We start from the raw sequence: 15,090 nt of genomic DNA, 5'->3' as shown, positions 1-15,090 counted from the left end.
CATTTGTGCCCCACAGCCTCTACTTACATAGAAACTGTCTAGACAGGAGCACATTCATCAATGGCTTGGTTTCAGTGGGTAAGCCAGCTGGCCGGGGTATTGGGTGCTGTAAGCTGGAACTGAACCCAGGGCCCTGTGAATGTTAGACAAGATTTCTACCACTGAGCCAAATCCTGAGCCTTATAAGTGAAAATTTAAAAGATTCCTACTGGGGAAGAATTTCAGCACAGATGAATTGGGAAGTGTCGCAGTTGTCTGCTTGGGTCCTATGAAAATATGGAGGAGTTACTGTGTTGAGGAAGACCTGCTATAACTGTTAAAAGTACATGATCATTTTTCTTCACCTACCCCAGCATGCATACCAATAGAAATCAGAAGATATTTAGTGTTTGTACCCCTCTTTGTTGAAAAGCCAAGAAGAAAAGTAGCTGGAAGACAGATCAAAGGAAACAATAGAACTACTTAGAAGTGGGCTGCACCCAGCTTTATAATGTTTCTAGCTACTTTTGGGACTGGACCCAACAAAAAGAAAAGTATTTGAATTCTCTCTTGAGTCACTATTAAAATCACATTTTGTTAATTAATAACAGTTCAATAAATGCAAATAATAATGATAAATCATGTTGCTATTACAATGATAATAAGGCAATTCAGTAGTTTAACACATTTAATGTTTAACATTATAAACTTCCATCTATTTTCTTATGCACTGCCATACATGTGTATTGTAGAATATTATTTTAAAATGTGTTACATTTGTTTATGCTGTGGGACACTTTAATAATGCAAAGATGTGTTGCATTCCATTATGTTGCATTGGTTTAACTCTATAAGCTGTGTTACTTTGCTTGTCTAAAACATCTGATTGGTCTAATGTCCAATAGCAAGGCAGAAGAAATGATAGGACTGACTGGCAGGAGGACAAATCTAGGGAGATGAAGGAGCAAGAAAAGAAGGGACCGACCATCCAGAAACACAGCCAGACACAGAATAAGATGGGGGGGGGAACACAGAAATAGAGAAAAGTAAAAGCTTAACGACAAAATGGGATAATTTAAGTTAAGAAAATTTGATAAGAAACAAGCCAAGTCTAGGCATTCATAAAAAAGAATAAGACTCCATGTGATTTATTTGGGAGCTGGTGGCAGCCCCCCACAAAAAAAATAGACAAAAAAAAAATAGAGTAAAAAATACACACATGTGCACTTGACAACTTCCTTGGTTGTGGTGATTCAGCAATTTTCATAATACTCTGATGATGGTGGAAACTCCTGTTTAAGAGAATGTGTTGGGAATATCTTGTTAATAGCATCAATAATTGAACTCTTTGACTGGACTTAAGAAGTGAGGAATCTGTATCTTTGATGGAGATTATCTTACTATTTCCCTGTGCTGTCTTGAAAAGAGAATGTGCAAAGCTGTCGAGGGTCAGAGTTAAGCCAGATGGCACACGTTCCAGGTGTGTGAATGGTCTGTACAAAAGAATCCTCTATGAATGAGGCTTGAAGAATGACTTCAGATGTTTTGACTGGATAACTGTTGAAAGAAAGAAAGGAAATATTAAGATTATGGTCACCTTTAGTGTCTTTCTCAGTCCCCTGGATTCTGTTTTCATTAGTTACCTACTTGGATATCATGCTGTGGCCCTTTCCGAGTGAGGTTTGGATATATTATTCATCTTTTGATATTGTAAATGCTTAGTTAATTTGATTGATATTTAGGGGACACCCATTCTTTCCCCCTGTTCTTCACCATAACTTCTTGTATAGATAAAATCATAGCATATTCATATATGTTTTGTATGAGCCTTAAATGAGGTTTCACCCATGGGTAGGGAGTATTACGTCCTGTGAGAACCAGTTATCTCCAGTCCCAAGAAGAGGCCTCCTCTGAACTACATTCTTGAGGGAGAATGGGCAATTTCTCTGTTAGTTTCTTCCCTTTCTGGCATGTCTTCTGAGATGCTGGGCACCAAGACTAAGTCTACTACTAGGAAGCAGACTCGGGCTGGGATGAGGTAGGTCTAGAATCCAGTAACTCAAGTCTGTTTTCAACAGATGAATAGATATGGTTGCATGTTTCGATCTCAACCTCTTTCCCTTAATTATTTAAAGCAATATTTTCTTATTTGCCCTAGACACTGTTGGACATGAAAGGGAAGATTTGGGTGATACTTGGATCAAAATGAACAGTGCATCTTAAATTTGGTGGTGGTAGCAGCAAGAGTGAGAGTGAGATTCCCTAAGCTGAAGAGGAAGTGTTTTTGGTGGCAATGCCGGAGACCTAGACATTGCCCCATCCCCAGGATGAAGGATCTCTTGAAGGAACATTCCTCAGGATCTCAGTGGTGATTCATTAGGGAAGAGATAACTGACTCTTATAGCTTTGGTATTTTGCTACAGAATGAGTTTTTGTTTGCTTGTTATTTATCATCTCATTGTTTTATTATTTGTTTCAAAATTTTTCAGGGAGAATACATTTTTTTATCATAACCAACAGAGATGCCTAAAAGCATCCTGTTTGAAGTTAATTCTCTGGATTTAGTCTCCAAAGAGAAAGTGTGCCCTTGGCTCTAGATGGTCATCTTAAGTAGGAAATTTTATCCTTTAAATGCTGAATTATGACAATAGTTGAAATGTTTGAAATGTAAAAGGTTAATGGGTATCTATTAAATTCCTCTTATACTGGTGAGGCTGGAGGTAAGATAAATAGAGAATAGTGATTTCACTTAGCATCTATAAATAACAGTATCTCTCACAGGACTACCAGCACCCCAGCCAGTGTGTACAGCTGTACATGGGAAATACAGCATCTCTCACAGGACTGGCAGCACCCTACCTGGTGTGTGGAGTTGTACATGGGAAAACCATTGACTAGCATATTTCTGTTTCCATGGTAGGAACCAAATCTGCCATGAATCTCCACCAAAACCAATTTAGTAGCTTAGTCACACCTAAGAAGTCCATATGTGAGTGTCACAAGAGGTCACAAGACCCCAATCTGCTTATTTATTTTCTTCACTTCTAAATTGAATGAGCATAATGTGCTAAATGCTATTTTAGAGAACTTAATGATTAGCTTTCCTAATTATAACACTAGCTTTTAAAAATATACTATTTTATAAATTTTTGGAAAATTTCATATAAAGTAGTTTGATCACATTCACTACTCTTCCTCCTCCACCTGCTCCGAGATCCACTCCACCTCATATCCCTCTTAACTTAGTGTCTTCTTTCTTTTTATTTTAAAATAACCATCATCACCGGGTTGTGCTATCCATATGCTCCTGAGTGAGGGGGCCACTCAAGGGACTGTGATCAAATCAAACAAATATAACCAATTCGCTGGTTTCTTTCTTTTTAAGCCATTTTTTTTTCTCCTGGGGTAATGGTCTATTGCTTCATTGAGAAATAGCCTGTGATATTGCACTAGATTAGAAGCTGTCCAGTAAGAACTTGGTTCTTTTGTGTCACTGGAACATGGCTGGGACCTAGCACCGTGCTTTATATATAGACAGACCTCAACACATTCTTATGTTTAAACACTGGTGCAGTCAAGCTCAGGTCCTCATGCTTTCATCACAAGCACACTTTCTCACCGCACCATTGCAGCAGCCTTCCCTTTTTGTTCACAGGCAGGGGGAGGGCACAGGTTCTTCTAAATGAGGGTGTGAACAGTGTCTCTTCACCCAGCCTTCTAGGGGGATATACCCAGAATAGTTTCATCTCTTATGACCCTTCTTTGAGGAAGCTTTCCTTGACAACAAAGAACAATCAAACTGATCTCCTTCATAGAGACTGGGTTAGCCCTACCCTCCTGCCATCCTTATAATCATTTATTTATGGCTTATTTAGTTGACTTTGTCTCATGTGACAAAGGCTTTATTGAGTTTGAAACTCAAATGCGTTCTATTCTTAGTTCTAGCATACTTTCCTAGTACACAGTGGTGTTTAATAAATAGTGGGTTTTTATAAATAAATAGATGGTTAGAGAGATGAGTGGTTGTCACTAATCCTCATGAACATTTGCATTTGCTGCTACATGCTGACTCCCTTGTTTTCTTGAACAATGCAGACCAATGAAGAGTTTCATGGGGTGTGGTGGCAAGCATCCTTCATCTCAGCCAGTTGCTAGAGATGAACAGCTACAGAGTGCACAGAGTGGGGCTGTGTTACAGAGTTATAAGATTTGGGATAAAGAACTTCTCTATCTCAGTATGTCATAATATGCCATGAGAAGGGCCCTGCATGCAATTCTGGCTCTAATAAACTTATCTTGGACAAGCCACACAACCTTTCTGAACCTCTTTCCTAATATGCAAATCTGGGACACAAATAGTACTTAATTCATGTGGTTATTTAGAAGATTAAACAGATAATGTATGTAAAGTACATAGTTTAGTGCTTGATATAGAATAAGGAAGAATAAGTACTCAATAAAAGTTATTATTAATAATACCATTTGAAGTCCATTGGTGGGCTAATAGTGAACTGGGACTCAATTGGATTATAATTAAATATATTAAACAATGCCTTGCTCAAACTCAGTGAAAGGAATTAGTGCTTTGGTTTTAATGGTTATAAAATTCTACTGAGCTAAATAATGGAATTGGAGTCAATACCCCACAGTCATGGCAGGACTTAGTAAGATCTGGAAGCATATAGCAAAAGACATACTGTCCTTATAGACTAACATATCTCTGCACCCCAAGTTGTATATTATTTAATAGGATGCTAGATGACTTTATAGAATTTCTTTGACAAGAAGAAAATCTGAGCACATGAAATAAGTGTTTAAAAGAAATCTGTATCTGTAACCTTAGCTATGCTCTAAGCAGTATCCTATGATAAAATAATTATGTAAATATCTTTTTGTCTTTCTGTCAAAAGTACATTTCAAATGTATTACTTTTTCCTAATTATAAAATGAATATAATCTTTGAATGTAATGCTTTAAGATGTTTAGCCTTATTGACGTGATACAATTACATACATAAATATATATACACCAATTGAGATAATTTGCAGTGACAGGTAAGACCTAAATTACAGGAACCAGAAACCTAATTATTTCAAATTGAATAATCTTGCTAACCAGTGTCACTTGTTCCAAGGGAACAAAGGCAGTGGTTTTTTAAAATATGTCTTACTTGTATTATTAATTCTGTTATAATTCCCCTCAATTATATCAGAGTTCTTCTGTATCGCAAGGACTGAAAAAAGCAAGACATTTATTTCTTCATCAAATTCAAGAAAATTCAGGCACTGCGCAATCCCATTTATGGGGGATCAGTGGAGCCTCTCACTCCCCAACAACCAGCTTACAATTTTCTCGTCATTCTTCATTTGTAAGACAGTCTTCACCTTCCAGCCTTTGTGATAGATGTGAGAAGTATAGTATAGAATAGCTTTTGCCCCTGTTACTCATGCGCTCATGTTTAGATAGAAAAAAAAAAAAAACTTTGACTAGCCCATGTTTCTTCTGTTGGTTATCATTTAGCTATTTGAGGGATTGCAATGAGTATGCTGAAGATCGGACTTTGTGTATTGATGTTCTGGTTCATAGATTCTGAGTCATGTTGGGGACAGCAGCTCACTACACTCTTCCTTCTCACCTTTAAAACACTAACTGAGAAAGTCATCTTCAAGGCTGGCAGAGGTGGTGCCAAGGTTGCCTTTGTCATAACTATCTGCTATTACCATTGCTCTATCCTTTTTTTATTTTTTGATAATTTTTTATTTAAATTTGAAACAAGCTTGTTTTGCATATGAATCCAAGTTCACAACCCTCCTGTCCTCTCCTGATCCCACCCACCAAACTCTATCCCATCTCCTTTCTGCTCCCCAGGGATGGTGAGGCCTTCCATGGAGAGTCTTCAAAATCTGTCATGTCATTTAGAGTAGGGCCTAGGCCCTCTCCCATGTGTCTAGGCTGAGGGAGTATCCCTCTATGTGGAATGAATTCCCCCAAACCATTCATATACTAGGGATAAATACTGATCCACTACCAGAGGCCCCATAGACTGCCAAGTCCTACCAACTAACACCCACATTCAGGGAGTCTTGGTTGGTCCTCTGCTGGTTTCCCAGCTATCAGACTGGAGTCCATGAGTTCCCCCTTGATCTGGTCAGCAGTTTCTATGGGATTCTCCAGCCTGGTCTTGACCCCTTTGCTTATCACTCCTTCCTGTCTGCAACTGGATTCCAATAGTTCAGCTCACTGTTTCTCACTGTTTAGCTGTGTTGTCTGCTTCTGTTTCCATCAGCTACTAGATGAAGGTAGTCATCAATCTCATTATTGGGGAAGGGCATTTAAGATAGCCATTCCACTATTGCTTAGATTGTTAGTTGGGGTCATCCTTGTAGATCTATAAACATTTCCATAGTGCCAGATTTTTCTTAAAGCCTATAATGGCTCCCTCTAGTATGCTATCTCATTTCTTGCTCTCCTCTATTCTTTCCCTGACTCAATCTTCCTGCTCCCTCATGCCCAACTCTCCCCTCCTTTCCCTTCTAACTCCCCTCCCCTCCCCCATGCTCCCAATTTTCTTGGAAGATCTTGTCCCTTTCCCCTTCTCCAGGGGACCATGCATGTCGCTCTTTTTCTCCTAGCTTTTCTGGCAGTGTGGATTATAGGTTGGTAATTCTTTGCTCTATGTCTAAAATCCATATATGAGTGAGTACATACCATATTTGTCTTTTGTGACTGGGTTACCTCACCCAGGATGGTTTCTTCAAGTTCTATCTATTTGCCTGAGATTTTCAAGATTCTATTGTTTATTATTTTTCCCTGCTTAGTACCACTCCATTGTGTAAATGAACCACATTTTCTCCATCCATTCTTCAATTGAGAAGAATATAGGTTGCTTTCAGGTTCTGGCTATTACAAATAATGCTGCTATGAACATAGTTGAACAGATGTCCTTGTTGTATGAATGTGCATCTTTTGGGTATATGCCTAAGAGTGGAATTACTGGATCCTGAGGAACCACCATACTGATTTCCAAAGTGGCTGTATGAGTTTGCATTCCCACCAGCAGTGGAGGAGTGTGCCACTTTTTCTACATCCTCTCCAGCATAAACTGTCTTCGGTGTTTTTTTATTTTAGCCATTATGACAGGAGTAAGATGGTATCTCAGAGTTGTTTTGATTTGCACTTCCCTGATGGCTAAGGATGTTGAATACTTTCTTAAGTGTCTTTCAGCCACTTTATATTCCTCTATTGAGAATTCTCTACTTAGTTCTGTACCCCACTTTTTAACTGGATTATTTGGTGTTTTGGTAACTAGCTTCTTGATTTCTTTGTATGTTTTGGAACTCAACCTTCTGTCAGATGTGGGGTTGGTGAATATTTTTTTCCCATTCTGTGAGCTGCTATTTTGTCTTGTTGACTGTATCCTTTGCCTTATAGAAGCTTTTCAATTTCAGGAGGTCCCATTTATTAATTATTGATCTCATTGTCTGTGTTACTGGAGTTATATTCAGGAAGTAGTCTACTGTACCAATTTATTCAAGGGTACCTTCCACTTTCTTTTCTAAGATGTTCAGTGTGGCTAAATTTATGTCAAGGTCGTTGATTCATTTGGAGTTAAGTTTAGTGCATGGCAATAGATATGGTTCTATCTGCAGTCTTCTACAAGTCAGCATCCAGTTATGCCAGAGCCATTTGTTGAAGATGCTTTTTGTCCATTGTATAATTTTACCTGCTTTGTCAAAAATCAGGTGTTCAGAGGTGTGTGGGTTTATATCAGGGTTTTCAATTTGATTTCATTGGTCTTCCTGTCTATTTTTTGCAGCAATACCAAGCTGCTTTCAGGACTATAGCTCTATAATAGAGCATGAAGTCAGAGATGGTGATGCCTCTGGAAGTTCCTTTATTGTACAGGGTTGTTTTTGGCTATTCTGGGTCTTTTGTTTTTCCATATAAAGTTGAGTATTGTTCTTTCCAAGGTCTCTGAAGAATTGTGCCGGGATTTTGATGGGGATCACATTGAATCTGAAGATTGCTTTTAGCAAGACTGTCATTTTTACTATGTTGATACTACCTATCCAAGACCATGGGAGATCTTTCCATTTTTTTTTTTTTTTTTTGGTATCTTTAATTTCTTTCTTTAGAGACTGAAAGTTCTTATTATATAAGTCTTTCACTTTTTTGGTTAGTGTTACCCCATGATATTTTATGTTGTTTTTGACTATTTTAAAAGTCGATGTTAATTTTATTTTTTTCTCAGCCCCTTTATCAGTAGGACTACTGATTTTTTTTCTTGTATACTGCCACTTTGCGGAAGGTGTTTATCAGCTGTAGGAGTTCCTTGGTAGAGTTTTTCTGGTCATTCATGTAAACTATCATATCGTCTTCAAATAGTGAATGCTTGACTTCTTCCTTTCCAATTTGTATCCCCTTGATTTCCCTTTGTTTTCTTATTGCTTTAGCTAGAACTTCAAGAACAATATTGAAGGGATTTGGAGAGTGTGGACAGCTCTGTCTTGTTCCTGATTTTAGAGGAATCACATTGAGTTTCTCTCCATTTAGTTTGATGTTGGCTGTTGGTTTGCTGTACATTGCCTTTATTATGTTTAGGTATGTTCCTATTATCCCTGATCTCTCCAATACCTTAATCATGAAGGGGTGTTTGATTTTTTCAAAGGCGTTTTCAGCATCTAGTGAGACGATCATGTGGTTTTTCTTTTTCGGTTTGTTTATATGGTGGATTACATTGATGGATTTTGTATGCTGGACCTGCGTTCCCAGGATGAAGCCTACTTGGTCATGGTGAATGATTTCTCTGATGTGTTCTTGAAATCAATTTGCCAGTATTTCGTTGAGTATTTTTGCATCAATGTTCATGAGGGATATTGGTCTGTAGTTCTCTTTCTTAGTCATGTCTTTGTGTGGCTTAGGAACTAAGGTAATTGTAGCCTTGTAAAAAGAGTTTTGCAATGACCCTTCTGCTTCTATTGTGTGGAACACTTTGAGGAGTATTGGTATTAGCTGTTCTTTGAATTTCTGGTAAAATTCTGCACTGAAACCATCTGATTCTGGGCTTTTTTTTTTTGGTTGGGAGACTTGATGACTGTTTCTATTTCATTTGGGGTTATAAGTCAATTTGAATTTCTTGTCTATTCTTGATTTAATTTTGGTAAGAGATATCTATCCATAAAAATTGTTCATTTCTGTTAAATTCTCGAATTTTGTGGAGTACAGGTTTTCAAAGTATTATCTGACGATTCTCTGGATTTTCTCAGTGTCAGTTGTTATGTCCCCCACTTCCTTTCTGATCTTGTTAATTTGCGTGTTCTCTCTCTGCCTTTTGGTTAGTTTAGATAAAGGTTTATTTATATTGTTGATTTTCTTGAAAAAACCAATTCTCTATTACATTGATTTTTTTGGTATTGTTTTCCTAGTTTTTGCTTTATTGATTTCAGCCCTCAATTTTATTATTTCCTGGTGTTTAGTCCTTTTTGTTCTAGAACTTTCAGTTGTGCTGTTAATTCTCTAAGGTAACTATTCTCCAATTTCTTCATGTGGGCACTTAGAGCTATGAACTTTCCTCTTAGTACTGCTTCCAAAGTGTCCCATAAGTTTGGGTATGTTATGTTTTCATTTGCATTGAATTCTAGGTAGTCTTTAATTTCTTTCTTCCTTGACCCAGGAATGGTCATGCATTATTCAATTTCCAGGAGTTTGCAGGGTTTCTGCAACTTGTGTTGTTGTTTAATTCTAAGTTTAAAGTATGATGGCCTGATAAGATACAGGGGGTTTGTCCAATTTTTTTTTTGTACCTATTGAGGTTTGCTATATTGCCAAGTATGTGGTCAATTTTAGAGAAGGTTCCATGTGGTACTGAGAATAAGGTATATTCTTTTGTGTTTGGATGAATGTTCTATAAATGTCTGTTAAACCCAATTGGGTCATAACTTCTGTTAGTTCCTTTGTTTCTTTGTTAAGCTTCTGTCTGGTGGACCTTTTGGTGTTGAGAGTTGGGTGTTGAAATCTCCCACTATAAGTGTGTGAGGTTTTATGTGCAATTTGTGTTTTAGTAATGTTTCTTTTACAAATGTGGGTGCCTTTGTATTTGGGGCATAGATGTTCAGAATTGAGACTTCATCTTGATGGATTTCTCCTGTGAAGAATAAGAAATGATCTTCTTCATCTCTTTTGATTGAATTTAGTTTAAAGTGTAATTTCTTAGCTATCAGAATTGTTACACCTGTTTGTTTTTTGGGTACATTTGATTGGAAAATCTTTTCCCAACCCTTTACTCTGAGGTAATGTTTGTCTTTGAAGTTGAGGTATTTCTAGTATGCAGCAGAAGGATGGATTCTATCTTTGTGTCCATTCTGTTAGTCTGTGTCTTTTATAGACAAGTAAAGACCATTAATATTGAGGGATATTAATGACCGTTGATTGTTAATTCTTGTTTGTTTTGGATTTGTTGTTGGTGGTGGTATTATGTGTAGATTTCACCACATTTTTCTTTTGGCTGTTGGTAAAGTGAGATTATCTATTGCCTATGTTTTTGTGAGTGTTTTCTAGAGGTTTCCTTCCAGAAGTTTCTATACGGCTGGGTTAGTTGATAAGTATTGTTTAAATCTGGATTTTGTCATGGAATATCTTGGTTTCTCCAAAATAGTGTTTGAAAGCTTTGCTGGGTATAGTAGTCTGGGCTGGCATCCCTGTTCTCTTAGTGTTGGTAGAGTATCTATCCAGGACATTCTGGCCTGGCCTTTAGAGTTTCCATGGAGAAGTCAGGTGTCATTTTGATAGGTTTGCCTTTTTATGTTACTTAATATTCTTTCTTATTTTGTATGTTTGGTGTTTTGATTATATGGCTAGGACATTTTTTTTTTGTGGTCCGCTCTATTTGGTGTTCTTTAAGCTTCTTGTACTTTCATTGGCATGTCTCTCTCCAGGTTGGAAAAGTTTTCTTCTTTGATTTTGTTGAATATGTTTTCTGCACCTTCTTCTATACCTTAGGCTTGACCTTTTCACAGTGTCCCATATTTCTTGAATATTTTGTGTTAGTGATTTTTTTTTTTGACTTATGATGAATCTATTTCTCCTAGTGTATTTCCAATGCCTGAGATTTTCTCTTCCATCTCTTGTATTCGGTTGGTTATGCTTGCGTCTATAATTCCTTTGCCTAGTTTTTCTAATTCTATCATTCCCTCAGGCTATTTTTGTTTTTGTCTCTTTTTCAGCTTTCAAACCTTGCACTGTTTGAATTGTTTATTTCAATTTTTGGTTTGTCTTTTCTTCCATTGCTTTAAAGAATTTTCTCATTTCTTTTTTTAGGGTCTCTATAATCTTCATGAAGTTGTAGGGTCATTCTCTTCTGCTCATCTGTGTTGGGATGTTCAGGTCTTGCTGGTGTGGAGTACCTAGACTCTGGTGGTGTCATATTGAACTTTCTGTTATTGACCTTGTTTTTATACTGTTTTCTACCCTTCCTTTCTTCCAGTACATACTGGTGGGGTCTCTCCCTCTCTTGGTGGGTACAGGACCAAGATTCTCTTCCAGTGGGTGCAAGCAGTTCCAATACTTGGATGGTTCTCTTCCTGTGGGTGGATGTGGGACTAGGGTGCTGGCAGACTCTGGATGGAGTGGTCCATTGGAACAGTTTACCCTGCTCACAATTCCCTGTCCTCAGGAGGCTCCGAGCAGGTCACTGGAAAGAGGGCTCCTTCCCTGAGTGGAGAAGAGACCAGGATGCTGGCAGACTCTGGACAGGCCGGTCAGCCTGGATTGGCTCCTCCATGTGTGTGCTAGCTCCAGGCCTCAGGAGGCTCTGAGCAAAGCCCCAGAAGGCAGGCTGGAAAAAGACCCAAGCTTATCTCCTACCATGGTTGGAGGTGAAACCAGGATGCTGGCAGACTCTGGATAGGCCAGTCCTCAGGGACAGGCTCACCCATATGCAGCCCCCAGTCTTCTACTCCATTCTTTTGAAAGAAGCTAGGAACTCAGGACATGGGTATTTAGAATTGGATGACTTCTTTGGTTGAACTTATGTCTTCATGTCATTGGAGTTAATGCAAAAATATACTTTAATGGCTATATGTTCTTGCATTTTAATGAACTCATTAATTGAGCTTACAAAGTAGCAGGTTCCCTTATGGCATTTTCCTACATGCTTAGGTTTGGTTGTATCCTGACCCCAGCCTCTCCATTTCTCCTGCCCATATCCCTCCGCCCATGTACTTTTCTAGCCCCCAGCCTTCCCAGCTCCATTTTCATATCTTGTGTTCTATTGTCCCCTACTTGTGTTTTATTGTCCCCTTTTTCAAATCCCTCTCATGGACTTCTGTCTAGTTTCCTAGTCTCCTCTGATCTGCTAACACTCACCCTCACCTAAATAGATATATGGGAGACAACATGCATTATTTATCTTTGTGAGCCTGTTACCTACCTAATTAATTATGACCTATTAATACTATATTTTCCAGTTTCAGCAGTTTTCCTGAGAATATCATCTTTCTTTTTGTCTGAATAGTACACTAATGTGTATGTTCACCACATCTTTATTATCCATTTGTCAGTTGATGGATGTCTTAAGTGTATTTTATTTCCTTGCAGCAATAAACATAGATGTGTAACTACCTCCATGGCAGGATGTGTAGTCCTTTGGGTAGATACCAGGCATGGTATATCTGGGACTTATGGAAGTTCTATTTTTAGAGTTTCCAGAATCCTTCAGAATCCTTCACACTGAATTCTGTAGTGGATCTGCCAGTTCACAACCCCACTAGCAGTGAACAAGGGTTCCTCTTTCAGCACATCCTTACCAGCATTTCTTGTGTTTTGTTTCCTTGATCATAGTCATTCTATGGACAATGGAATCCCAAGGTAGTTTGCATGTCTCTGATGGTTAAGATAAAAAACATTTATTGGCCATTTGTGTTTCTTCTTTTGAGAAAATATGTTTAGTTCACTTGTCCATTTATTTATTGGCAGTTTTGGCCCTTTCTTTGTGTATAATTTTTACAATCCTTTATATATTTTAGTTACTAACCCCTGTATGAGCACAGCTGGCAGAAATTTTCTCCTATTCTGGAAGCTGTCTACTCTGTTGGTAGTTTCTTTTGCTGTGCAAAAGCTTTTGAGTTTGTGTAATCCCAGTCATTATGTTCTGAAACATTTTAATATTGGGTAACTTAATTGTTGCCTGCCTTTCTTACACTATCAGCCCCCATTGTTTCTCATTAGCAAACTCACACAAACAAAGAAATGCTCTTTTGAGGTTTCTCCATTTCTTCTCTCTTTATTCCTGCAAAATTCATGGGAAGAATAGTTTGGGTTTGGTCTTCCCACTTCTTCAACCCCATCCTCTCAGCTGCTGCATCTCAGTTCTCATCTCCACTGTATGAAGCTCACTAATAGCATTATCTGGCCAAAGCCACTGTCTAATTCCCTATTCTTACTTCCACAATAAGTAACAGTCATTGAAATACTCTTCTAAAGGCTGTCTATCTCAACTTGTATTGATACTGATTTCCCTCCCACAGAGCTGCTTTATCCTGATCATGATTGGTTCCGTCTTCTGTGTAAGAACTCTGCTGCCAGGAAGGTCCAGGACACAATGAGCTCTTCTAGTCTTCTATCTCTGTGGTGCTTCCTGATACCCCATACCCTCCACTGTGATGGGTTTCATGTAAGCATGTCCAGTTCAAATCTAGACTTAGTTGTCGGAATTCCTGTCAATGTTTTGCAAGTCAGCCTACACAAGAGAATGTGTGTATATGCAAAGGTAAATAGATTATTTTCAGGAATTGACTTACAACAATTATGGACGCTAGCAGAGTGAGTAGGCTGACTACAGTCCCAGATAGGAGCTGATGCTGCAGTTCAAGTTCATAGGCCATCCATCCAGAAATCTCTCTTGCTTGGAGGCCGTTAGTATTTTCTTGTAACTAGACCTTCAACTCAATAGATTAAGCTCACTTATATTATGGGGACTATCTGTTTTCTCAGAGTTCAGCTACTTAAATGTTACTCACTTCCAAAACACCCCCACAGAAACATTAAAAAAAAATACCTTTTTGATGAAATATCTGAGTACTGTGGCCCAGCCAGGTGGGTTCTAGCTACAAAATAAAAAGTCATAAGGCCCCATGGCATTCCTGTCTCTATGAGATGTTGAATTCTCTTCTGAAAACTAAGAGAGGAGGCTGGAGAGTTGGTTCAGCAGTTAAGAGCACTCTGCCTGCTCAGAGCATCCAAGGGTTGCCACAGCACTCACATCAGGAGGCTCACAAACACCTGGAATTACAACTACAGAGAACCTGGTGCTCCTCTCTGGCCTTTGTGGGTGCCAGTGCTCATATGCACATAATTACATAGAGACACACACAAGCATAAATACATAATAAAAATTCTCTTAAGAAATTAAAAAAGAAAACCAAGAGAAGAGTGATTTGAGAGGAGAACAGAGACAGCCACTGTACTATAGTTTTAAATTTGGACAAGTGTCAGGACTGAGACTTCGAAAAATAATCATGAATGTGCATGTACAATGCTTCTACCCAACTACTAGTTGCTTAGCATACCCCTGATGCCTTTGAAAGCCTGTCTCGAAACTGACAGCTTATTTCTGAACCCAAGATCCATTCCATTCTGCTTCCCTGATACCCTTAGACCTAACTGTTACATCTTCGTAGACTTCTAATATTAATTTTCTCATAGCTCATCTCTTTGTGCCCAAAGTATCTGTTAACTTTGCTCTTCCAACAACCCCAGCTTCGGGCCACTCATCATAGCTTCCCCTTGCTCTTATTCATGAGATGAATATTGTCATCATCCAAAAGGACTTCTCTCAAATGATCCATTTTTATATCAGTCAGGAATTTTAAACACATGTGAGAATCAAACACCAGGCTTTTAGGGGAAGATCTAATTCTTTATTCTCTTTCTTATATCCAGTGATTGTAGCTGTCATCACAATTATTTTAAGAGCATCTGGGATTTAGTGCTTTAAATGAACTCACTCTGCCGCATTCAGACATAGCATTCCAAATGGTACTTATTCACTTTTCTCCATTCTCCTTCCCACTCTCTGACCACCCAAAAAGAATGCTCAGTTTATGAAATGATAGG

Source organism: Phodopus roborovskii, unplaced genomic scaffold (assembly GCF_943737965.1).
Source record: "Phodopus roborovskii unplaced genomic scaffold, PHOROB, whole genome shotgun sequence".
Taxonomy (NCBI): domain Eukaryota; kingdom Metazoa; phylum Chordata; class Mammalia; order Rodentia; family Cricetidae; genus Phodopus; species Phodopus roborovskii.
This window is presented reverse-complemented; position numbering follows the sequence as displayed.